The sequence below is a fragment of the Aquarana catesbeiana genome, linkage group LG01 (assembly GCF_042186555.1).
Source record: "Aquarana catesbeiana isolate 2022-GZ linkage group LG01, ASM4218655v1, whole genome shotgun sequence".
In the NCBI taxonomy this organism is placed as follows: domain Eukaryota; kingdom Metazoa; phylum Chordata; class Amphibia; order Anura; family Ranidae; genus Aquarana; species Aquarana catesbeiana.
In genome coordinates this window covers 129,529,270-129,556,286 of record NC_133324.1, presented here as the reverse complement: position 1 = coordinate 129,556,286, position 27,017 = coordinate 129,529,270, and the positions used below count along the sequence as shown (strand labels likewise).

The window sequence follows — 27,017 nt, the reverse complement described above, 5'->3', positions numbered from 1 at the left end:
AGGCATGTTTTACCTTAATGCAGACCAGGTAAATGTTTAGGTTTTAGAACCACTTTTAATGTGGAACTATGCTTGCCTCCCCTCCAGTCATGCAACATCTGCAAGCTCACTTAGCCGACATTTTTGCCAGGTCTTTTTCCAGATTCAGGATCTTCAGCCATCTTGATTGGCCAAGTCAAGGTGACATAACTTCCACAACATCTTTGCCTGGTCTTTTTCTGGAGTCAGGATCTTCAGCCAGTTTATTTGGCCAAACCAGGATGACTCTTGCTATATCTTGCATTATCTTCTTTGGGGTTCAGGCATCTATAGCCCTCTTTATTGCATATTGTACATTTCTACACAGAGCTGCACATGTCTCTTCTGCAAGAAAAAGCCTGCCTAATTGCTATTTCACTTTAAGCAAATGCAAATCTTGAAGGGTTACTAAACCCTTGTTTTAAAAAAAAAAAAAAAAAAAATGTCACACTTGCCTCCTCTGTGCAGTTGGATTTGCACAGAGTGACCCCGATCCTCCTTTTCTGGGGTCCCTCAGTGGCTCTGGTGGCTCCTCCTCCTCTTCCCAAGTGTCCTGTCGGAGAAGCGCTTGCTTTTGGGACACCTGTGTGGGCATGCTCCTGTGTCCTGCTTCTGTGTCTATTTACCCCGAAAGCAGGACTTGGCGCCCACGTCATTGGCTTTGATTGACAGCAGCAGGAGCCAAAGGTTGTGCTGCCATCAATCTATCCAATCAGGACACGAGACACCAGCCATAGCTGGTGTACTTATCCCCGGGGCGAGAAAGACCAGGCTCAGGTAAGTAAAACTGGGGTGCTGCAGCATATGAGAGTTTTTTATGCATTAAGGTGAAAAACAGCGAGTGTTTATAACCCCTTTAAACTATTTTCTTAAAGCACTGCACTTGGCAAACCCATTAAACATTTGATTAAAGATAGTAGTTTTGTATTTTAATGCTGGAATAAATACACTTTGTGTGAGTAGTGGTATATAATAGATGAAGTGTTTTGTATAGTCACCATATATGTCAGAATAATGAGAGATGGCTTCCTTTCTGATGCGTTCGGAGCCGGCACTGATGAACCTTTTGGAGAAGAGTCAACAAGCTGACTCATGGGTTTTGTTTTCAGTTATTATGTCTGGTGCTCGGGAAGCCAGAGAATTATCCATCGTGATGAGGTCCCTTTGCTGGAAAGGTTATGGCCTTTATATTTTTATGTACTCAACTTCTATATGCATATTGACTGTAAAATGTGTAATAGTAAATTTCTCACTGAAGTTTTCCAGACATGATATGAGAACATCGTTCCTTTCTTACTCAAACAATAATGGATGTTCTCCAAGAAATAATAGTGGCTGTTTTTATATTCAGCTACGATGTATTGGATGACTCTTTTGCTAGTATCCTCGCACATATAAAACAGAGATGATTACCCTTGCAACGTCTGATTTACAGCTGTATAGTTTCGGGGTTCTGTTAGTTTTTCAGGAAAATGTTGGCTTTTGTCTATGCAGCTGTTAAACCTGCCAAATGGCCAAACCCATGAATTGGCTTTGTGAGGGAAATGTCATCTACAAGGAATGTTTGATGTCATTTCCATATTTGACATCTTTTATAATTCCTGTTCATTATCCTATGTAGTTAAAGCTGAACGCTAGACAGATGGCTAAATACACAGATGAAATGCTTATATCCGAGTTGTTTTACCTGCAGAAGGATTTGTACTTCTGTCTATCCTGAGATTTACACAGCCATGCCACATATCTCAGCCTTGTCTAGCAGGGCAGGGGACCTGGTCAACTATGATTGAAAAGTGAAAGTAGAAGCAGCAGACTGATGCGCTCATCTTCTCCTACTGTCCCCTTCCCTCCTATCGGCATGACACAAGCACAGTATTACAACTGACTGGTTCCTTGTGCTGCTTTTCCATCTCCTAGTCTGAGGTCTGCACAGGCACTGCAAGATGTTGATACCAAGTCAAATTTTGGTCTGTCCATAGACCTGCATTAGATAAGTGGACCTCTGCAGTACTAAGCAGGGAGCATAGCCTGTACAGAATATGTGGTGATTAAATGTGGCAGTCCCCACAATGTGTGTATATATTTACAGTGGGTAAAATAAGTATTAAACACTTTACCATTTTTCTAGGTAAATATATTTCTAAACGTGCTATTGACTTGAAACCAGCTACAAGTCAGTAACAACCCATGCAATTCATACATATAAAGAAACCAGAAAGGTTCAGAAATTAAGTTATGTGTAATAAAATGGAAGGACACAGGGAAAAGTATTGAACACATGCAGAAAGGGAGGTGCAAAAAGGCATGGAAAGCCAAGACACCAGCTGACACCTATCAGTAATGGTCAGTGCAAATTAATATCAGCAGGTTCAGCCTCAATTGAGGTGTCACACAAGAAACATCTCATGATGGGTAAAAGCAAAGAGCTCTCTCAAGACCTTCACAACTTTATTGTTGCAAAACCTACTGATGGCATTGGTTACAAAAGGATTTCTAAACTTCTGAATGTTCCAGTGAGTACTGTTGGGGCCATAATCTGGAAGTGGAAAGCATATAATTTCACAAAAAACTGGCCACGATCAGGGGCTCCTTGCAAGATTTCTGTCAGAGGAGTGAAAAGAATTATCCAACAAGTTGTCCAAGAGCCAAGGAACACTTGTGGAGAGCTCCAAAAAGACCTGGAATTAGCAGGTACAATTGTTTCAAAGAAAACAATAAGTAATTTACTCAAACGCATGGCTTGTATGCACGCTCACCACACAAGACTCCATTGCTGAAGAAAAAGCATGTTGAAGCTAGTTTAAAGTTTGCTGCACAACATTTAGACAAGCCTGTGAAATACTGGGAGAATATAGTCTGGTCAGATGAGACCAAAATTGAACTCTCTGGATGCCCTAATACATATCGTGCTTGGAGCTCAAATGGCACTAGGCATCACCCCAATACCAACAGTGAAGTTTGGAGGTGGGAACATCATGATATGGGGCTGTTTTTCGTCATATGGTACTGGCAAACTTCATGTCATTGAAGGAAGGATGAATGGAAAAATGGAACAAGACATTTGTGATAATCTGCTGCTATCTACCAGGAAGATGAAGATGAAACGAGGGTGGACAGCAGGACAATGAACCCAAACACAAAGCCAAGGAAACTCCTCAATTGGTTTAAAAGAAAGAGAAAATAAAGCTGCTAGAATGGCTCAGACAATCACCTGACTCGAATCCAATAGAAAATCTATGGAAAGAACTAAAGATCAGAATCCATAGAAGAGGCCCACGGAACCTTCAAGATTTGAAGACTGTGTGGAAGAATGGGCCAAAATCACACCTGAGCAATGCACGAGACTAGTTTCTCCATACAGGAGGCATCTTGAAGCTGTCATTACCAACAAAGGATTTTGTACGAAGTATTAAATAAATTTCAGTTCGCATGTTCCATATTTTTTCCCGTGTCATTCCATTTTATTACACAATTTCTTAACTTATTTGTTTTGGTTTCTTTGTATGTATGGATTGCATGGGTTGTTACCGACGTGTGGTGAAAATTTTCATGTCAATAGCACCTTTTAGAAATAGATTTACCTAGAAAAATGGTGACGTGTTCAATACTTATTTTACCCTCTGTATATAGTTTAACCACTTCCGGACTGCCCACCGTCGTTATACGTCAGCTGTTTGAAGAGGGGTATCATTGCTATGGCAGCCGCTAGCTGCCATAACCCCGGTATCCTCCTCTTCAGTGAGCGGTCCGGTTTCAGATAAAAGTGGTCTCTGCAGTGGATTCGACACAAGATCACTTTTATCAGCGACGGGAGAGGGGCCCCCCTCCCGCTGCGCTCAGGTGCCCTCCACGGCTTACCCCTCCACTGCTTCCCGGAGCCATCAGCAGTGGCGGAGGCGATCATATCTTCACCCTTGCGGGGCATGGAGACAAGTGGGGGGAAGATGACCCCCGCCCATCTCCATAACAATGCAGGGTGGAAGCAACGTCAAAACCGCCCATAGCTCTTAAAGGGCCATTTTTTTTAAATGACAAATTTTTTTAATTGCATTTTAGTGTAAATGAGATTTGAGGTCTTTTTGACACCAAATCTCATATTTAAGAGGTCCTGTCATGCTTTTTTTCTATTACAAGGGATCTTTACATCCCTTGTAATAGAAATAAAAGTGACACGATTTTTTTTTAAAAAAAACAGTGTAAAAAAAAAAAAAAAAAAAAAAAAGTTAAAATAAATAAGAAAAAAAAAATGTAAACGCACCCTGTCCCGACGAGCTTGCGTGCAGAAGCGACCACATATGAAAATATCGTTCAAACCACATGTGTGCTATCACTGTGATCGGTAGAGCGAGAGCAATAACTCTAAACCTAGACCTCCTCTATAACTCAAAACATGCAACTTGTAGAATTTTTTAAACGTTGCCTATGGAAATTTTTAAGGGTAAAAGTTTGTCGTCATTCCACGAGCGGGCGCAATTTTGAAACGTGACATGTTGGGTATCAATTTACTTAGCGTAGCATTATCTTTCACAATATAAAAAAAATTGGGCCAACTTTACTGGTGTCTTATTTAACTAAAAAAAGTGTATTTTTCACAAAAAAGTGCGCTTGTAAGACTGCTGCGCAAATACGGTGTGACAGAAAGTATTGCAATGACCACCATTTTATTCTCTAGGGTGTTAGAAAACAAATGTATAATGTTTGGGGGTGCTAAGTAATTTTCTAGCAAAAAAAACTGTTTTTAACTTGTAAACAACAAATCTCAGAAAGAGGCTCGGTCCTTAAGTAGTTAAGGAATACTGCAAACTACCTTTTATCATACATGATCTTATATACAAGCTTCGATGAAACCTTTCAGTTGACTGTAGCTCAGAAGCTACAAATGCCTCTGTTGGTGTTTAAAGGGTATGCTAAAACCCTGCTGCTTTCTTTTTCTTATCACATCCTTTCCATTGGCTATAGCCCTACCTTATCTCCTAATAGTTCAGGATAATCATATTGTAATTGTATTTTACTAAACATTACCTTTCCTTTTCAATCTGCAGCCAGTGTAATTTTGTATAAATGCAATGCAATATGCCTACCTGGAGTTGTTCTGTACACAGAATGTGTACTGACCACTCCCCAGAAACATAACTTCCTGCTTGTGCGATTGGCTCACCAATTTTCCCAGAAGTTTGCCTAAGATACAAGTCAGATTTCAGGCATTCGCTGCAACAAAAATGTAATTTTTGGAGAGATACTTTCAATAGGAACACGTCTAAAGGGATGCAGGCCCAGCAGACTTCCTCATTAGTGCTCTGCAGCTGCACACCTGACAGTTAATTATGAAACCACTCCCATCAGACCCACTCAGTACAGAGGTACAGACAAGAACACATGGATTTCTTCAGAATAACAAAAGGTAGGAATCTGCAACAAAGGTTGTTATAATCCTTGCAATGTACATAGATCACCCAGGGGGGGGGATGTTTTTTTTCCTCAACAAAAGTGGAGTTATGCTTTAATCACATGTGGAAGTTTGATAAAAATACTAATTCAACTAGTACTTCAGAAAACATTAGAACCATGGTAATAATTTATTTTTCACTTGTATTAGGACCAGAACAAATATTTATGAAAAAAACATTCAAAATGATACAATGTGGGAGCAAACACTACAGCTTACAGAGCAGCCTTGAGCAACATTTGTAATATGGCCTATATATCTGTTCATAAACTAAAATTACCAGTGCTTTTTCATTTTCGGTCTTCATGACCACAATTGCTCCCTCCCATGTAGTATCGGTGGAATTCTGCCATGTCTGGTGTCACCACAGACCCACCTTTCCAGTGACTTAGGATCTCTCCATAGAGCCCACTTCCTGCCTATATGTCCTGAATCCATGAGGACAGCCATATCCAAGATGTCATCGGGACAGGCAGGCTTCACTCCTTCTGTCAATTACAAGAAATTAGCATTCTGCAAACTGTAGTTCAACAGGCAGTATCCCCACCTACATGCGATGTATCTCTGGTATGCAACTTTTATTTTGAAAAGGCGTCGCAAGACTTTTTAGAGTTTTTTTCCATCACAGTCAAGATCTTCTACTTTACCCCACCCATGCATAACTGCCAATAGCTCAGTTTAAAAATTTTTCCTCATTCCCTGTCTGCTCTGTTTAAATAGGGTCATATGGAGTTTCAATGAGTGTGATAAGGGCTGAAACCAAACACTTCCTGCAATGTGCTCAAACAATGATTTGTGAAGCCAGTGTCACTAGTGTACAAATAATACATTTTAATTGTATAAAAAATAAATAAAACATTAAAGTTTAAGTGAAATTATAATGGGGAGTAAACTGTATTATGAATTTTGTATTTAACGCCCATTTTGCTTATCAGTTCTTGGATATGGTGGCTGCATTAGTGTTTTGTAAAGCGGTATGAAACCCAAAACCAAAACATGTCCTATATTGCAGCTTACCAATTGTTAGATGTGGTGGCTGCATCAGATTTCTTTTATTTAGGCTATTTCTCCTTCTGTTTTCCCCTGGTGATCTGGCCAGTAACACATCTGTAATAGAGTGCCCCACTCTGGATGAAGGCACAACAGAGACCTTCGGACAGCAGTATTCTCAGTTTGGGGGGGGGGGGGTTTAGCTGTACTAGCAGATTTAGATACACTAACAAACTGAAGCCAAACTCCAGCTTACACTTCATGAGCAGTTACAGCAAACAGTGTTTTTGCCTTCTGGGACAAAGGTTAAATAAAAGCTGATCATTATAAGCACCCCCTCAGTGTTAAATGGTTTGTCTCATCTCGGTAACTGATCTGCTGGAGAGTTCTTTTTTATTTTTATAAACAGACTTATTGGCCAGATCGCCAGGTGAAAGATAAGAAAGCATACTAAAGAAAACTAATTCAGCCATCACATCTAAGAATTGGTAAGCTGCAATATAATGATTGTTTGCTTTTGGGTTTAATAGCTTCCTGACCACGTTATAGTCAAAAGATGGCTAGAGCGTGGTCGTCCAGAACCACAACCCCACGCACCAGCTGGGGCTCTCTGTGATTGCTGTGTTCTTAGGACACAGCTGATTACAGATCAGGCTAAAGGGGCAAACATAGCAGCCCTTTACCATGTGATCAGCTGTGTCCAATCACAGCTGATCACATGTAAAACACACTTGCCGGTTAGCGCCATTCCTTTCCCCACGTGCTGTCACAGCGAAAGGAGAGGAGAGCTGGTAACTGGCAATTGTGACAGGGGACTTTTATAATGATCATCAGAGTCCTGATGATCAGTGCAGCCCCCACAATGCCAATCGGCGTCCATCAGCCCAGCCTCCTCGGCGCCCATCAGTGAAGGAGAAAAATTACTTATATGCCAATTTTTTAAAACTTTTTTTCCAAATTTTTGGTCTTTTTTCGTTTATCAAAAAATAAAAACCCAGCGGTGATTAAATACCACCAAAAGAAAGCTCTATTTGTGTGAAAAAAAATTCAAAATGGGTACAGTGTTACATGACTGTGCAATTGTCATTTAAAATGTGACAGCGCTGAAAGCTGAAAATTGGAGGGTGAAAGTGCCAAGTATCAAAGTGGTTAAAGAGGAATTCCAAAGATTCAGCTCCCTGGTAAAAAAAAATGAAGGCACACTATGAGTTAAGTCCAGTGAGGTGCATGACACTTCCCGGGTTTAAATCTATTTTTTATGACAGCTTTATACTACTCCGGGAGAGCGATGCTGATCCTTCTGAGCTATACATTTCCAACAGGAGAGTCACTGCAACTGATATCCACACTCCTCCCCTCTTCCTGCCCAATCACAGAAGCCTTGGTATTATGTGAACACATTAACAAAATACAAAGCCTTCTCTGAATGGGCAGCAGAGGGAAGAGGCAGGCATAGCTGCTCTGTGTGCCTCTCCTTTCTCACAGCCCCAAGTTTGAGTGTAAATCCCAGCAGAGAAATACACCAATCAGATATAAATAATGATAAATAAGTAATAGTGGATAAGCCTAAGAGAGGTCATCCATCTACTTGGACTTAACTCATGGTATGCCTTCACTTTTTACTAAGTGCCTGAATTCCTGGAATTCAGCTTTAATATGACTTTAAACTTTTTTTTAGTTTATTTTCACCTAATGATCCAACCAGTAATACATTTCCTGTCTTAGGGTGCCTCCACCCTGGATGGAGGAGCAATGAAGCCACCCTTGGAGATCAGCATGGTCAACTTGTGGATAGGGTAGTGGCAGATGCACTTGACTAATAAATTAAAGCCAGACATCTGCTAACACTTTTTATCCAGATACAGCAACCAATTTTATTTTCCTTTGGGATAAAGGTTTTACCTAAATTGAATTAAATCTGACCATTACAGCCCCCTATCCCAGGTAAATATCTCAACCCTCTAACTGACTGACTTACTGCCTGGATCACCAGGTGAATTTAAAAAGGAAAAAGAACCTCCTCCCCCACCCAAAAAAAGCAAATGCAGCCAGTATTTGGACAAATACGTCTAGTGGAAAACTGACTTCTTCCTCTCTAAAACCTACTCCCGTTTCAAGGAATAGAGAGGGAATTTTTTTTATTAGTGCTAATATAATAGTCCTGCTTAAATGAACAGATGTTTTGGAGCCAGTTAAAAAGACTTCCCTTTTTTTTCAATCTCCCTCAAATCCATTTGCAAAGACTAATCTCCAAAGGTTTCTCTGCGGTTCAGAAGAGATGACAGTTTCTCAGTTTCATCACTTGTTTGAGAGCAAGAGTTCAGCCTCTCCAGAGCTGAGGATGTGAAGTCACTAGGAGGAGGCACCTACACAGATTATGTCAACTGGCCCAGGTTTAAAGACTTCAGATCCTGGCATTGTTAATTGTACTCCTCTTAATTATGTGCCTAATTGGGTATTAAGATGTGTGTGTAAAAAAAAAAAAAAAAAAAAAAAAAAAAACACTTACGTGAAATTAGAAGGAAGAGCACCAACATGTGATGACAGATCTGAGCTGCCTAATTAACTGCAGTCGCCAAACACACATGTATGGAGAAAGTTTTGAGATTAAGGTCTGCATATGTTTTCTGTAGTTTTCTGTAGGGATCTTGTAGAAAAGAATTAGGAAAACATGTACACGGAACCTTCAACTGGCAGCCTGATGAGGTCATAATCAGCCTTGGTAGTCTCTAGTGTTGAGTTATAACTTCCAACACACAGGAATAAAGGACATCATGGCAAATATGTTTATGTTAACGTGGGATTCACTTAATAGGTCCAGACCTGTAAAAATCACTGCCTGAAAAGTTTAAACCACACATAAGTGAATCATTTTTAAAACAATTCCTGGTTTCCTGATAGTTTTGGTAGTAGAAAATTAATAGGATTTAGCAAGCCAATACTAAATAAGGCTACACTATTGGTCCAATACAGGATAAACCTGCCCTACCTGTCCATGTCACTGGTCCCTAGGGTTCAGGCTTCACCTGTCATGGTGATCATACCCCAGTAAGGGTCGTATGCATTCCTTATGCCTAGCAAGGATTTAAATTGATGCCAGGAATGACAATGTGCACTGAATTTAACAGTTGAAAGAATAAGCTCTTTGCAAAAATAAAGTGTGTGAATAGTCATTCGGCTTGGCAACCCTAGCACCTGTTGCTTCCTACTTAAGAGCTAAAGCACCAAAGCGGCAAGAGGGGAGGGGGCACCTCCCCCACCGCTTCTAAAAGTGATCCCATGGCGCATCTGCCACTGGGATCATTTTTATCTGAAAGCCGGAGCCCGAGGGAAAAGAAAATAGTAGACATCTAGCTGCAGCCATAACTCCAGTAATTTAAATGTCAAATTCATGACGTAAATTCCCAGTTAGGCGGTCAGCAAGTGGTTAAGAAAAGGACACTCACCAGCCCAGGAATCACATAAGGCACGGTCTTCCCCAGCGCCAGTTCTTCACCAGATCCCAAGCTCTGCCATCTTGGCTGTGGGAGGCAGCTACGATTTACTGACTGCACATATGTAAGACGGAGGAGGTCGGGCCAAGCTTAAGCAACTCTGGCCTAGGCGAGAATTGCGGAAGTGTGAGCGGATACCTGGTTAACCTGGGGGGGGGTCACTTTTAACTGAGGGTTGGCTTTACCACCCACTCTCAGTCATCTTGTTCTGGGTGTATCGGATGTCTGGTTGCTCGCTGTTCGATGTTGTTTCTGCTGCAACTGTGAGGTGTAGCAATGTTGGTGTCAATTTATGAAACCGGACTGCTTAAAGAGGGATATGGGAATTTGACACACCCAGAAGTGTCAGATGCTAAAGATTCTTCAGGATACAGTGGGGAAGAGTGGTACAGACCTCTGTCTGTGTACCCATTGGAGAAATACATCTTTATTTTGTCTCTCAGTGATGGTTCTTACCAGAAGAAAAATAAGTGTCAATTTTCTTTTTGAAATTTTCTCTCAATTCCTGTTGTGCTTCCATAACAGGAAGTCAAAAAAGTTCTCTCTTCAGCACTGTTCTTCCTCACCTATAAGGCCCCTTTCACACGGACGGATAGAATGGTGCTTTTAGCTGCGGACTTTCTAGTTTTCTACCGCAGCTAAAAGCACACAATGCTTTCCTATGGCCCCATTCACACACTGCGTTTAGCTGCGATTTAGTTACATGCGGTTCTGTGTGGATAGAAAAAATAGAATTGACTGCGTCCAGGAGCGATTTAGCGCAGCTATCTGCACATAACTGCAGGTAATCGCACTGTACTATTTCTCCTGCGGATAGCAGTGGCAAGAAGGAAAGAAAAGCAACAGGAAGCACATCAGAAATGTCAAGAATGTTCCAAACGCAGCTAAACGCAGCCGCACGTAAACGCAGGTAATCTAACTGTACAAATGTAGCTGATCGCAGTGCCTGGAGTCTTGAATTTCACAGAACATATTATATGCTTTTACCTGCGGCAGAACAGCCGTCCGTGTGAAAGGCGCCTAACCCTATACATTCTCATTAACCTGCTCCCATTGACTGAAATGTCAGCTTTTGGCAATCTTTAGGAATTAGGTTTTTACAACAGACCAAAATCTATAGTATAATTGTTTGTGACTCCATTCTATATGCAAATGAAAATAGTGCAGCGCAATAAAATGTCCAAGATATTGAATGCAATAAATGAATACAGAAGTGCAGGTAAGTGCAATGGCGGACAGCACAAATCAGAAAAAACGGTGCAGTGAGGAGTAAAACGCTGTATCCAGTGAAAGTGATCCCTCCACCACAGGTAAAGCTGGCCTCTTACCTCATGGATTCGACCTGAGATAGGTCACAAAGCAGTAGGCAAAAATCAAATCAGCGAGTAAGATGCCCTCCGGATATCGTCTTCACATACATACTAATGGTAAACTTAAGATGCTCCGTAAACATATAAAGACAGAAGGAGAAGGATCTAATGCTCACTGTCTTAATTTTTATTAAAATATACAATATAAACAAATACACTAACATAAGGCTGCACTCAGAACAGAGTGCTGGCGTACGAGCATGTAAACAAACCACCAAGATGCCTCACGCTGATGAAGTCCCTCCCATGGACGTAACGTGTACGGGGGTCAGGAGTCACGTGTGACATCACCCGTGGCCATCTTGATGGTTTGTTTACATGTTCGTATGCCGGCACTCGGTTCTGAGTGCAGCCTTATGTGAGTGTATTTGTTTATATTATATATTTTAATAAAAATTAAGACAGTGAGCACTAGATCATTCTTCTGTCTTTATAGGTTTATGGAGCATCTTAAGTTTACCATTAGTATTGATGTGAAGATGATATCCAGAGGGCATCTTACTTGCTGATTTGATTTTTGCCTACTGCTTTGTGACCTGTCTCAGGTCGAATCCATGAGGTAAGAGGCCAGCTTTACCTGTGGCGGAGGGATCACTTTCACTGGATACAGTGTTTTACTCCTCACTGCACCGTTTTTTCTGATTTGTGCTGTCCGCACATGCACTTACCTGGACTTCTGTATTCATTTATTGCATTCAATATCTTGGACATTTTATTGCGCTGCACTATTTTCATTTGCATATTTTATTGGAGGTTTTATTTGAGTTGACCTTGAGTGCCAGCTTGCAATTCATATTTATCTAGTTTGTTTTGTTTCTTGTGTGTCAGCGCTGAATATTTCTATATTTTTTACTCCATTCCATAACCTAAAATTCCTTCCGTGTTGACAGTATTTTATAGTAACTGTTGTGTTACTCAATATTGTACTTCTAGCTTTCAAAAGTTTCACACTGTCCTCCACTGAGGAAAGGAAAACTATGAACATGCTCTGCACTAACCAAACAAAATCTAACAGTTTAGAGTAGAGAGACAATAAGGCTGAAATCCAGAATTTTCCACATATGTTTTTTCCTATGTGCAATTTCAGCACTTTTTACTACTTAAAACAGACCTGGCTTTGCACACAGACATCACGAGTACTCTCATATTTACCAGGGGAAAAAGAGAAATGGCTGAATGGAAACTTTAACTCACAATATTTGATATGCTGCACAATGCCAGAAGAAAATCACATTTCTAAATTTCACAAACTTAAAAGAGAACCTCAAATCACAAAAATCATCAGCAACTTACATACAGCAATACTAGGTAATCTCACGACGGTTTTATTGTTGACGATGAGCCTCAGAAGTCCCCCTGATGAAATGTAAATCTCAAACACCTCCTTTTCCTAAATATTATACCAGCAAGGGAATAACTATAACTGCATAGCAGTGAATCCACGTGGATAATATGGGGCCCAAGAAGCAGGGGGTGGGTTGCGACCAGCAAGAAAGGCTAATAACTGCTGTAAGTTACAAAGTGTAGGCACTTAGTCTGATGGTCTTTGGGGTAGTGTCAAATCTGTGTCAAATATGTAAAAAATCAAAACGCTGCACTTGTGTAACCAACATATAAAAATAAGTGGCCTAATTAGTGCTGCACACCTAAAAAATAAACCATAACATACAAACGTAGGCAACGCACACTGTCATACAACTAAAAGGATCAACTGTATGAAATACTTAGTCTTTCTCCTATAGTAAAAATAAATCAGTTCCCAGATAAGCATCCCATTAATGCTCAAATGTGTGATCAAACGGCCAACAATGAAGGTAGGTCAAAAACACATTAGCAATCCCTTGGACTTCGATGCCACTGCATGCAAGTGCCTGGACTTTATACCCAACAGCAGTGTTTTTTTAACCCTTATCACAGGCTTGCTTTTAGAAAACCTACTAACCTTTTAAAGCTAAAAATTCTTTTAAGTATATATACACACCAGATGTGTATATATTGATCTTCCTGGGCCACATTGGAAGAAGAGGAATTGCCTTGGGCCATACAAAAAATACACTAAAAATAAGAATAGCTGATGAGCAGTTATTCACTGACATAGATAATGTATCTGAGTAATAAAACAATTTTTTGTAATATTTATTATTATAAAAGTAAAAGAGGGCAACATAAAACTAGTGCAATATTTGACACTGTTTGATAAACTAACGCATAAATATCTGGTTGGATATATGTAGTAGCAATTCACCATGAATTTGTAAGGTGCTCATCCGAAATTTTGGTTCTAATTTTGCCTTTCGTGTGCTTCATCCATGAAAAAATGATCACAAATGTAGGTGCTGCCCAAAACTGATGACATAAATAACACTGTCAAATTTTTCTTCGGCCGCATGTGTTCATTAAAGGTGAAAACATTTTTACAAAAAATTCCCCAAAAAATTCAACAATTTTTAAGTAAATATGCAATTTGGTGTTGGGCTGCATTCAAAGCTGCCTTGGGCCGCAGATTGGACACCCCTGACATACACTGCATATGGGTAAGGTCCCGAAACTCTCGGCAGACTACAATACAGTTAGTCTAAGACCAGCCACAGCCTGAGTGGACAATGAAGTGGCAGAGGCACACTGGTGAAGCCATTCTTTTGTACTTTCCTTCTCAGAGCACGTTCCAGGTGTTAGAATGACTGCACCACAAAGCAAAAGTGCCCTTACTTATTCAATAATGAAGAGGAGGGTGTAGAGCTGGGACTCAAGAAACAGCTCTACAGGCTGCTTTGCTGCAGACAAATCAGGCTGTAAAAATCACAAGCAAGAGAACTGGATGTGCTTTCAGGTTGCTTGCGCTGCTGCCAACATTTGAAGGCAATGGGCACTGCCCTCCCCATAAAGTCACTGGCCAAAAACGCAACACTCTTTACTCCATTATATATTCATCAACTGTCTTTGTAGTAGTATGTTTTCCAGAGGCACCCGCAGTCTCGTGAACGTATGCAACTGGGACATTAACTAGATCCCTTTTGCTGGTTAGACGAGGTGAGGGCTAAACAGTCTGACCATTACTTTCTTTACATTTGTTAAGACACATGTAGTGTTTCATCCAGCTATAGTTTGCAAAAAATAAAAAAATAAAAGAATTCTAGAGCTTCTATACACATCCAATGAGACAGAAAAACAAGACACTGTTCTCAATCACATCCTACCAGGCAAAAAAAAACAAAAAACGATGAGACAAAGGGTCGCCCTGAGAAAATCCCCCTCAGCGACTGCGGCCAAAACACATTACCAGCGGCTCCATGTCCGACTGGACAAACAAAGCTATCATATTGCTCTGTGGTTATTATCAGGTCAGGAAAAATTCTGCTCACACATCAATCCCACCTAGTAGGCTTCTTCTCTCGTCTGTAGCAAAGTGGCTTTGATGTGTCGGTCTTCAATGATTTGTACGGTCTGTCACAGAGGACGCTTTATTTGGGCTGATTCTGAACCCTACATAACCCTGTCTGAAGTATTTGACTATACAATATTTATACTTTAAAGGAAACCTGTAGTGGGAGAAATATGGAAGCGGCCATTGCTTACTTCTCCTTCTAAAAGCTAGTTGCCATGCTGATCCATTGGTTTCAAACATTTCTGAGGAACCAACCCTGAACAAGCATGCAGACTAAAAGTTCTGATATCTGATTTTCATGGTTGCATGTCAGGTCGGTGGTTCAAAAGGTATAAAAATCAAGGACAGCTAGATAGCAAAAATTATCAGAGTGAGGTTAGAAATTGAAGAGTACATATATTACGGTCACCATGGACATCTTGTAGGAAATATCTTGCATAACAGTCATACATATTAACCACAGTAAATAACTGTGGGACTGGCCATACACTAGTACAGTGGTCACCAAACTGCGGCCCTTTGCTTGCCTTTATCCTGCCCTTGAGGCATTATTCCTGCCACTGATACCAACAATAAGGCATAATTTACTGCCACTAACAAAAATGGGGCACTATTCCTCCCGACTCCACCAGAACATGCATTGTTTACTCCCACTGGGCACAGTCCATCTCCCCTAAAGTCTGCAGGACAGTAACCTTGCCCTTTCTTTATAACGTTTGGAGACCCCTGCACTAGAAGAATGTTAATGGGGTCAAATCACCTGAAAGGAAATTTCCTGAAAGGAAATTGTTAGTGGGGACAAAACATTCATTCTTGGCTATAGTGATGAGAAACTTTGAAGGAGCAGGATGGATTTTTTTTTCTTGAATTAACAAATATCCAACAGTGAATATGGTTTTAATTTGGGAAAGTCTATTCATTCCAAAATTAAATGTTGAAAGCAAACTTCTTGGAAGTATTTTCGAATGACTTTCATCAAGTAATTGAATGTACTGATGAGAATTTTCTTTTGAATGTTTGTAAGAAAAGCGATTAGTGTATGACCATCTTTAATAGAGAAAGGAAACAGTCTTTAGCTTCTCCCAGTACCATCTATGGTTGTGAAGACTTCAGCTTTGAACTATAATCAGGAGCAAATACAGGGTGTTCAGGTGCATGCAGAGAGGTCATGGTGACCTCCCAACAGGGCCCAGCGTGAATCATCATTATGAAGACTTACCTCCACTTTGCAGTTCATTTTGCAGAGTGTGGCCCTGATCATCATCTTCTTGGGTCCCCCGGCGGCGCTTGCGGCTCCTCCTCGCATCGGTAAACCCAGAGAGAAGCTCTATCCTAGGGGGTTATCTTGCGGGCACGCTCCTGAGTCCAGCATTTGCATACATAGACACAGAAAGCTGGACTCGGCCCTGCCCCCCGCATTATTGGATTTGTTTGACAGCAGCGGGAGCCAATTGCTATGCTATCAATCTATCCAATCAATAGCCGAGAACCCCGGGCAGAGAGGTGAGCGCTTCTCCGCCGAGGGAAAGAACGGGCTCAGGTGAGTAAAACGGGGGGGGGTTGGGGGGGGCGGGGCTGGGGAGCCACTGTCAGAAGTTTTTTTCACCTTAATGCCTAGGATGCATTAAGGTGAAAAAACACAAGGGTTTACAAACCCTTTAGCTTTAACTGCATGGTATACAGTTTGGACAATTTGTTCTGACAAACACTGAAGGGCTCCAAGACCACAGGTAAAACTACCTAGGGCTTTGGTCTACAGGCTACTGGTACTAAATAAGACCCATGCTGCTGCTGTAGTGTCTGGATGCAGGTATTATTCAATACTGCACATGCTTAGACAACACAACAGTCATTATTTGCATTGTTCGTATATAACACCATTTTACTGAGGTTAACGGCACATGTAATAAAGTCAATTTATGCCTTCTACTATAGTTTTTCAGATGGTCAAGGCTATCTTTTCAAATCATCATAGTTCCTATATCTGCATTACTTCCACTAAACATGTGCTGCTGGAGACACAAGTCTGAGCTTTCATAGACCTTTTGACCTTGTAGTAAAAGTTAGCCCTCTACCAAAAGGTGCTCCAATGCATTAAAATCATAACTTCTCATTAATGCTTCTGCCAAACACCTTCATCAGTCCAACAGCCCATTAAAATATCTGGTACTTTAGGGCACAAGCTGGCCACTCCCCAAACCCTTCTGTACTGGAAAGTTCAGTGCACAAGCAGAAAGTCACAAAGTCAGTGCCTCAAGAGGCATATATGTATAACAGTATGAAAACACGGAAGACAATACATTTATGGGATCTTTTGAGGGGTAAATTGCAGATTGAGGCAGTGGATATTACAAGCTGTATCAGGGAAGGGGGTGCATTCGAGAAAGTCTCTCGTTAATATAAGTTATATATTAAAAAAAATCTTCACTTTTTCTCAAATTAGTTGATGTATAAATGAATACACCCCACAAAAAACCACTACATCTAATATACTGTATGACCACCATGATTTGTAAGGACAAGTTGGTGACATATTGCAACATCTATCTTTTTCTATTCTTCAGCAACTACCTCTTTTAGAGCCTGGATGTTGGATGGAGAATGATGCTCAACTTGTCTCTTCAAAAATCTCCATAGGTGTTCAATTGGGTTCAGATCTGGAGACATACAGTACTTGGCCACTGAATTACTTTCACCCTGTTCTTCTTCAGAAAAGCAACAGTGGCCTTAGATATGTGTTTTGGATCATGGTCATGTCGGAAAAGTGCATGACGACCAAGGGCATGGAGCATCTTTCAATATAGAGCAGTACATCTGTGAATTCATGATCCCATCAATGAAATGCAGCTCCCTGACACCAGCAGCCCCACAGAAGGACACTGCCACCACCATGTTTCACTGTAGTTACCATGCATTTTTCTTTGTACTAAAGGTTTTCTGACAAATCTGTTGTGGTGTACTCATTTACAGTGTGTGTATAATATATATCTATATATATATATCTATCTCTATCTATCTATCTATCTATCTATCTATCTATATATATATATCTCACACTTTTTATGACAATGTAACTTTTAAATAACAAAAGCAGAGTACCATATTAGCATAAACAGGCAGAACACTCCAGTTTATCAAGTCTTATTATGCACTGCATGTTAAGAGTACAATTTGTTGAGACTGGGAAAACAATTTGGGGATTTTCTGCTTGCAACAAAGTGTACCTGTCTCCTATATACAAACAGAGGCAGTTTTTCATGGGCTGCATCTATAAATAAGAAGCCTTCCAGGAAGTAGTCGAGTTACTAAAGCGCACAGAACTATAGGACTATGCCATCTCTTCTTGTCTTATCATGCTGAGGTCACCAGAAACTAGCATACCTAAAGACTGCATGAGCATTAGAATGCAAACATCATCCTCTTCAGTTTTTAAGTAATAGCTACTTTTACACAAAATACACCCAAAAACATTTAATTTTGGTCTACTGGGAAAAAGTATTTTACTACAGTGAATATGTGATAGAGATGTATTAATTCAATAAAAGGAACGATAAAGGAGATGGATATTAGGGGAATAGCTGTACAATTATTATATCTGCTCGGATAATGGGCAGGTAGTCAAGGCTACATTGAAAATCTTAACCCCTTTCTTCTAACTGTATTTTTGTGGTAACCCAATAGTATGCTTACCAAGAAGCTCTGGAACCGAGCCATAGCACTTCCAACCACAGAGGTATTGGCAAAGGTTGTTTGGTATGCCATTGAAGTGCCCCTGGGATGACTCTATTGGAGCTGTTCCCAGTATATTAAAAGGAAGAGTAGTGAGGGCAGTTCCTGGACAATGCTGGAATTAAACTATAGTGTGAATGTAGAAGTCCCTGTCATTACCCACAACCAGGCCAAAGCAAGACACGGCAGGTTTACTCAGCATGCAGCTCCTGAGGCAAACACTTAGGATGAGTGGTTTGAAATTATGTTTATTACCTAATTAACAAGCTATAAAAGGCCTAACGCTGTCGCACAATAGTTCAAATCACTGAAGATAGTCCTGTAACACATTTCACCTACCTTCTACATCACTGAGAACCTTCTTGCAGAATTCCTTAGAAAGAGGGCTGCTTCTCATGAGAACATGTCATTCCTGAAAAATAGCATATTAAAAATAAGATTATTACTGCCAAATAAGCATGCAGTATTTTAAACACATTATTAAAGCTGGACTCCAAAGAGCCATTAAAAAAAAAGAAAGAAAAATAAGTATATGTTATCCTTTTCCCCAATAAGCAAAGGTTTACATGTTCATTTAGTATAGAGGAAATTTAAAGCACTCCTCCCCCTTTCCAACATCATCACATACAATGCAGGAACAGCAGTGCTGCACTGTGCACGAGGATGTCACGGCCCTTCTCAAATTGCAATAATGGAGGACAGCAAGGAATAAGGTATTTCTCTGATTTAACCTCTCCCAGACCAAAGCCTTGTTATCTGATGGGGCAGGGAGGGGGCATATACAAATTTTATGGCTGACTAGGAATAGGACTTCCAATAGTAGTTGTCCAAATGAACTTCATCTGTAACTTGGACGATGTTTCACTACTAACCCAAGCAACATTTTCAGTGAGTTCTAATTTTTCATAAAATTTCCCAAACTTTCACATCTTCCATTGATCGAATGAAGGTGGCAGAGTTACTAAGTGTGGCTAACATTGCTGGAATATATTCCCAACACCTGAACTGAAGAAGCTGCTTGGAGAAATAGTAAAAAACCTTCAGTTTTACTTATCGAAACATTCACTACTGTTAACATATATAATATGACCTACATCACCGAGATCCTTCATACACAAGCTTTGCTTTGGACTTTACAGATAGATAACAAGGTCCGCAGTGAAATGTTTGCTCATCAACCAACATATTAAAAACACATATCTTTTAAACCCCTTTCACACTGGGTGGCGGGCTTGTTAGCGGTAAAGCGCCGTTAGTTTTAGTGGCGCTTTACCATCGCTTTAGCGGGTTAGGGTTAGCGCTGCCCATTCATTTCAATGGGCAGGGGCGGTGTATACAGCGCTCTCACACCGCCCCAAAGATGCTGCTTGCGAGACTTTCTTTACTGTGCCGCAAGCGCACCGCCCCAGTGTGAAAGCACTCGGCTTTCACATTGGGGAGGCATGAGAGGCGCTTTACAGGCGCTATTTATAGCGCTAAAATGCCTGAGAAGTGCCTCAGTGTGAAAGGGGTTTTACCATCTGAGATCTCGGCCCCCGAGTTCCCAACATGTACCTGCTTCAAGCCCCTTAAATTGGTTTCAATATTTTATCTTGTTTCTTCAGTTATTTTACAGGATTGCTTTGCTTCATAATGATCATAGTGGCCAGAAGGAAGCGCCCAACAGACATCAGATGCCATTGTTATGTTATAATATGTTTATCCATCTAGTAGAGACCTGACTTAAAGGATCAGTTCATTCTGCACTCCTGTGACCCATTTTCACCAGACAGCGGGATGAAGCTCTGATCTGGTCACATGAACCAGCTGTCCCATGTCAGCCAGCGGTGACTGCAGGGGAGAGAAGCAAGCGCTTACAATGGATGGGCCATGGGAGCATATGGGTGATATCACCACTCCCAGGCATTACCAGCCATTGTCATGCACTCCCTCCACTCACCTGCAGCAGATACAGGGGGAGATCACGTGACCGGACTGGAACAATGCTTTCTTTGAGCCTTTCATACCTACCTGCCCATGACCTAAGTGCTGTAGTGTGAGGCTAGCTCATCCTAATCCAATATAGGTGTCTAACCATTGGAATCCATCCAAAACAGAAACACAGGTTTTGGCTGGAATATATTTTTAAATGAGGAGCATTCTAATTTTGACAGTCATGATGTTAATTCGAGGGATAAAGGCCATATTACATTCATCATATTTAACAATCTACCAAACGGGATTTAGTAACTTGAACACATCAAAACGACTGCTTTAGGACAATGACCTATGACAAGGATGTAGATATGCCACATATAACACTGGAGCCGTACCTAGTTAATCCTGGGATTACAGGAAATGTTATGGCATTTGCAATCATCTCATTAAAAAGGTTCAGTTACTGAGCAAGGATATACATGGAAAAGAGATTTCCTCTCTGACAGCACGTCAGAAATTGTGTGCGAGGAAACACCCATTATTAGGTTATTAGATTTCAAGGAAATGTAACATTCTGTAAATAGTTTATCCAACGAGAAATCTTTCTGCAGACAAATTCTGGAAGCCCTGCTAATGAACTACCGCTCCTGGCAGGTCCAATCAGTTACTGGTATTCAAACAAGAAAACAAAGTTGGAAAAATACCAAATCAATTTAAAGTAGAACTAAAAGCAATTTTTTTTTTTTACATTTTGGATAGAATAACAAAGGGTTATATTATAACCCCTGTTGGCTTATATTTTGCCTTCTGTGCTCCACTGGAGAGATTAATCTTCACTTCCTGTCACATAACCAAAACAGGAAAGGAGAAGAAATCCCTGCAAAATTAAGGGAATCCCCTGGGGACCCCCACTCCACCAGAACTAGTGTACCATTGGAAGATGTCCCCTCTATTACTTTTCTGATGACAACCAAAAATTTGGGATTTTCTTTTACGTTCAATTTTCAATGCTAATGGTAAACCGGGCAAATAGAGATGAATCTCCCTAACAGGGACAGAGACAGCAACAAAAACCGATAGGTGTTTTAATCCCTGTTCACTCTATCCAAAACTATAGAAAACGTTTTTACCATTAGTTATACTTTAAGTAAAGAATCTGAAAAACACAAATGGCACCTATTTTGAACTTGAAGATAAATGGTTCACTCAGGTCTTAAATATGGGGCAAAAATGAGCAATTCTTCAGCTTACACAGGGAGGAGATTGTTGCAATATTTCCTTGTGGGTAGAAAAGGACATATGAAGTGCAAGTCTTATTACCGGCGCTGGTGTGATGCTACCAAGAACGGAAAGATACTTGCTATCCATGACCAGCCTTTCACGGTTTGTCATCATCACCTCTATTATAAAAGAGAACCATCATATTCTGGTAAAAGACAACCATTGTGACAAGCTGAGTTTAGATCTGAGGTCTTTTTGACTGCAGATCTCATATTTAAAGAGATCCTGTCATGCTTTTTTCTATTACAAGGGATGTTTACATTCCTTGTAATAGAAAAAAAAGTGACACCATTTTTTTTTTAAACAGTGTAAAAACAAATAAAATCATGTAAAATAAATAAGAAAAATTAAAAAATTTTTTTTAAAACTCCCCCCATCCCGACGAGCTTGCGCGCAGAAGTGAACGCATACGTGAGAAACGCCCGCATATGAAAACGGTGGTCAAACCACACATGTGAGGTATTGTCGCAATCATTAGAGTGAGAGCAATAGTTCTAGCCCTCGTCTGTAATGCAAAACATGCAACCTGTAGAATTTTTTAAACGTCCCCTATGGAGATTTTTGAGGGTAAAAGTTTGACGCTATTCCACGAGCGGGCGCAATTTTGAAGCGTGACATGTTGGGTGTCAATTTACTCGGCGTAACATTATCTTTCACAATATAAAAAAAATTGGGCTAACTTTAATGTGGTCTTATTTTTTTATTCAAAAATTTTTTTCCAAAAAAAGCACGCTTGTAAGCACAAATACGGTGTGAAAAAAAAGTATTGCAATGACCGCCATTTTATTCTCTAGGGCATAAGAAAAAAAAAAAAACAATATATAATGTTTGGGGGTTCTAAGTAATTTTTTAGCAAAAAAAACTGTTTTAAACATGTAAACACCTAAATTCCAAAACGAGGCTGGTCTTTAAGTGGTTAAAGGCAAAAAACTGAGTTCAGATGCCGAAGTCTGACGTTTCAGACGCCAAACGCAGTAACTCACGTTTAGCCAAGTTTCGTTTACAGGCATTTTTAATTTTTGCCTATTTAAAAAACCAAAAAAAAACCCCAAAAAAAACCAACTTTGAAACGCTTCTAAACGCACGTTTTAAACGTGGGTTACTATCTGTCAAGTTAAATCGTTCAGGCGAGGTTGTAAAAACGTCCCGTGTACATTAAGCCTTAATGCTGATTTTGCAGTGAACAGATTCACTATATAGACAGTAAAGAGGGAAGTTTGATAACACTTAGCTACACATATTGCAATGTCAGCATAATATACAAATATCACAAAAGTCAGCAAATGATGCTAATATTTCAAGGATCAGCAAAAGCTAGTTAAAAAAGATCAGCAAGAAACTGATTGAGACATGACCAGGGCAGGCACCCAGAGTTCAAAATAATAGTTCTTATAAACCAAGATTATCAAATAATGACTTTTACAGTGGTTACGTCTGCTACTGGGGAACGGTACGCTACAGAATTGTGGCTGAAGTTAATTCCGTTTATATTTTGCCTTTGCCAGTTCCTCTTTTTCCCCCTCATTACCAAGCTTTTTGAAACCATTTGGCTAAATTCTGCATTCCTCATTTTAAAACCAGTGGCATTGTCACTAATTCTCTGTGCTTCTGTATGCAATGCAGGTAGATCATGGCTTTTGGAAGGGGCCAGAAGGGTGCTGTATATAGCTTCAAAAAAAAAAAAAAAAAAATCACAAAACCCATATTCAGTACTCTTCTCAAGAACCCTCAGCTGTGCCGTAATGGTGCGCTGGCTCCTTTGTCGACTAATGCAAATGTCAAAATGTCTTGATGAGTGGATGTCAGTCTTGAGGATTGGGTGTTTCTAGGCAGGCATCATTTGCGTGCAGACCACCCTAGGTAATGCCCGCATGTGGGACTGAGGCCTCAATGATTGAAAGAACTGGATGACGTTGGACATTCTCTAGCCAGGAAAAGAGGAGGATTCCATCTAATTTCTGCAGCTTCTAAAGCACACTGTGCAGTAAAATCAGAGCAAGCAATTTCAGTACAGGAGAGGAGCATGTGCAAAACTGACTGCAAATGTTCAGCTTTAAAAGACACAGCTACTTCCCGCCTAAGGTACTTCATGGTCTTTGAGTAGGGATATCTGAACGATGCCTGCAGCTACAGGCATCATCCAGATATCATCTTTTTCAGCTGGCGATTCTGATCACCGTGTGATCAATCATAGCAGCAGTTCAGCCACTTGATCATTCTTACAGGCGGCGGGAAGGGATGCCCCCACCTCCAGTGCTTCTACCAGCTCGCCCCTGCAATCGGCGAGCCGGAGAACAAAAATCGGTCGCCGCCAGAAGTTGAGCATAGAGATTTCTGGTGACCAGATGGCCCCCAGTCATCTTTATGACCCTCAGAGGTCTGGGCGTGACGTTATGTAAGTAAACAATGCCGGGGATGCGGCTGGAAAGGCAGAGACAGTTTATTTTTTTTTTATCTCAGCCTTTCCAGCCTGGAGGAGAGATTTCCCTTTGAAATTCCCACCTAGCGGGTGCGCCGCAGGAGCGTGCCCGCGGGTCCCGCAAACTCTATGTTCGCTGGCGGCCTGCGATTGTGGTGAGGAGAGGCAGAACAGGGAGATGCCTATGTAAACAAGGCATTTCCCTGTTCTGCCTAGCAACATGACAGGGATCTACTGCTCCCTGTCACTGGGAGCAGTGATCTTTGTCATGTTGTAGTTAGCCCATCCCCCACCACAGTTAGAACACACTGAGGGAACACATATAACCCCTTGATAGCCCCCTAGTGTTTAACCCCTTCTCTGCCAGTGACATTTATACAGTAATCAGTGGCTATTTTTAGCTCTGATCACTGTATAAATGTCAATGGTCCCAAAAAAGTGTCAAAAGTGTCTGAGCTGTCTGCCGCAATGTCGCAGTCACGATAAAAATCACGACATTACTAGTAAAAAAAAAAAAAAAAATTATAAAAATTCACTTCTGCACATGAGCTCGGGGGGAAGGGGCACGTTTAAAAAAAATTTTTTTTTTTTTTTTTTTTCTTATTTTACCTTTTATTTTTACACGGTTTAAAAAAAAAAAAAAAAAAAAAAAAAAGTGTCACTTTTATTCCTATTACAAGAATGTAAGCATCCCTTGTAATAGAATAAAAGCATGACAGGACCTCTTAAATATGAGATCTGGGGTCAAAAAGACCTCAGATCTCATATTTAGACTAAAATGCAATAAATAAATAAATAAAAAAAAAAAAAAAAAAAAAAGACCCTTTAAGAGCGTCACTTCCGCCCTGCAATGTCATGGAGACGGGTGGGGGCCATCTTCCCCTCAAACATCTCCATGCCAAGAAAGGCACAACATCTGATCGCCTCTGCCGCTGCCGACGGCTCCGGTAAGTGGTGGAGGGCACCGGAGCGTGGCGGGAGGGGGTGGCGCTCCCCCGCTGCCGATAAAAGTGATATCGCAGCAAATCCGCCATAGAGACCACTTTTATCTTGAAGCGGACCATCTGCCGAACAAGAGGAAACTGGGGTTATGGCAGCTAGCTGCTGCCATAACACTGATATCCTCCTTCAAAGTAAGGGCGTATATTGGAGTGCGGCGGTCCGGAAGTGGTTAAAGCGTGACATGCTAGGTATCTATTTACTCAGCGTAACATCTTTCACATTATACAAAAAAATTGGGCTAACTTTACTTTTTTTCCTTTTCGTTTATAAAACTGTTTCTTTTCCAAAAAAAAAAAAGCTGCGCAAATATCACGAGACATAAAAAGTTGCAACAACCACCATTTTATTCCCTAGGGTCTCTGCTTAAAAAAAACAAAAAAAAAACAAAAAACAAAAAAAAAAAAAAAACTTATATAATGTTTGGGGGTTCTGAGTAATTTTCTAGAAAAAAAAAAAGAAAAAGATGATTTTTACATGTAGGAGCGAAGTGCCAGAATTCCCGGATGGGAAGTGGTTAAAGTATTGAAAAGTTTAGTAACATAAATAAATCTCATACATATCCAGCTCACAAAAAAAAAAAAGAAGGAGAAAAGGCCACTATTAGGCTCCTTTCAGAAGGGTGTTCCTATCAAGTATGCCTGTCAGTTTTTCAGGCGGGCCTGATCAAAAGGTCCATTCATCCCTATGGACAGGCGGGTGTTAACAGACTTGTGTCCATTTACACCCACCTACCTCTGGGTCTGAGACAAAAAAAAAAATTAGAGAAAGTGTAAAATAAAAAATATAAAAGTAAAAGAAAGAATATAAAAAAAAAAAAATCAAAAGCGCCCCTTCCCCGCGCACAGAAGCGAATGCATACGTAAGTCACGCCCACATATGTAAACAGAGCTCAAATCACACATGTGAGGTATCGCCGCATGCGTTAGAGCAAAAGCAACAATTCTAGCCCAAGACCTCCTCTGTAGCTCGGCCACCCTTACAGCAGAGCAGGCTCTACCATGTCCGCTCTTCAGATACTGAGCAGACATGGATGTGTCATTTGCCTGCTCTGCTCCAATCGGCAAGGGAGAAGCTCACAGATCTCCTGCTGATTGCAACGGAATCCTGTGAGAGGGGCCTTAAAGTTGAACATTACAAACTAACAAAATTTACCAAACCAATGAAAATTTTGCATTTGCAAACAAGCAGACATTTTATTGCAGAAGTAGTATACTATCGCCCTTGTACAATAAAACGTTCTTATCTGCCTGTTCGCAATGTACAATTCTGGCACCTTCAAGGGTGAACGAACTCCAATGCATGCGCATGAATGTCATTCTGGCACAGCCAATCAAGGTGGCCATGGAGCCAACCCTTGTGTAGTCAATCAAGATGGCCAAAAATCCGAACCTTAAAGAAAACCAAACCCAAAAGAGAACAAGGCAAATATGTCAGTGCCAGCTAGGAAGCCTGCGGGTGTTTAATTTCTTTAATTTAGAAATGTGAAATCTCAAGTTGTGTCAAGTTTTCTTGCAGCACTTTATGATCCTTTGTAATAAACTCTTCTGTATCTTCTTGTGAATAGCTACTAGGCCCTCTGATGACATCTGCCACAGCCCCATCCTATTTACATTTAATAAGACATTTTGTCTTCCTCATCTTTCTGCAAACATTTCTTTTATCTTCACCCACAGATACACATAACCAACAGAAAGGTACGGAAAGCAGAAACCTGAACTCAACAGACCATGCGAACTCTTTTGAGGTAATGTATATTGTAATGAAAATCACAAGAATGTTAGTCATGCTCTTTTAACATTGCACAAACAGGCAATTCAAACTGCTGACGCATGACAGTAACCTGACTGACAAAGGAATCAAAACCACTCCAAAACCGAACGCCGACGTGAGGAATTTATCTGACATTAATTTTAATATGGATTGTAGATTCACAAAAATAAAAGCAGTTTAGTCATTTGCTATGAAA

The 27,017-nt window shown here is 40.6% G+C and overlaps 1 protein-coding gene across 1 annotated transcript in view; it reads right to left on the bottom strand.

The window, feature by feature from the left end:
* Positions 1-27,017, bottom strand: part of LHFPL2 (LHFPL tetraspan subfamily member 2) — a 162,313-nt gene that overhangs the window by 78,708 nt on the left and 56,588 nt on the right. Inside the window, exon 2 of the mRNA XM_073623816.1 lies at positions 18,772-18,844. The gene's annotated coding sequence lies outside the window, so the exon portion shown is untranslated. The remainder of the gene's footprint in view (positions 1-18,771; positions 18,845-27,017) is intronic.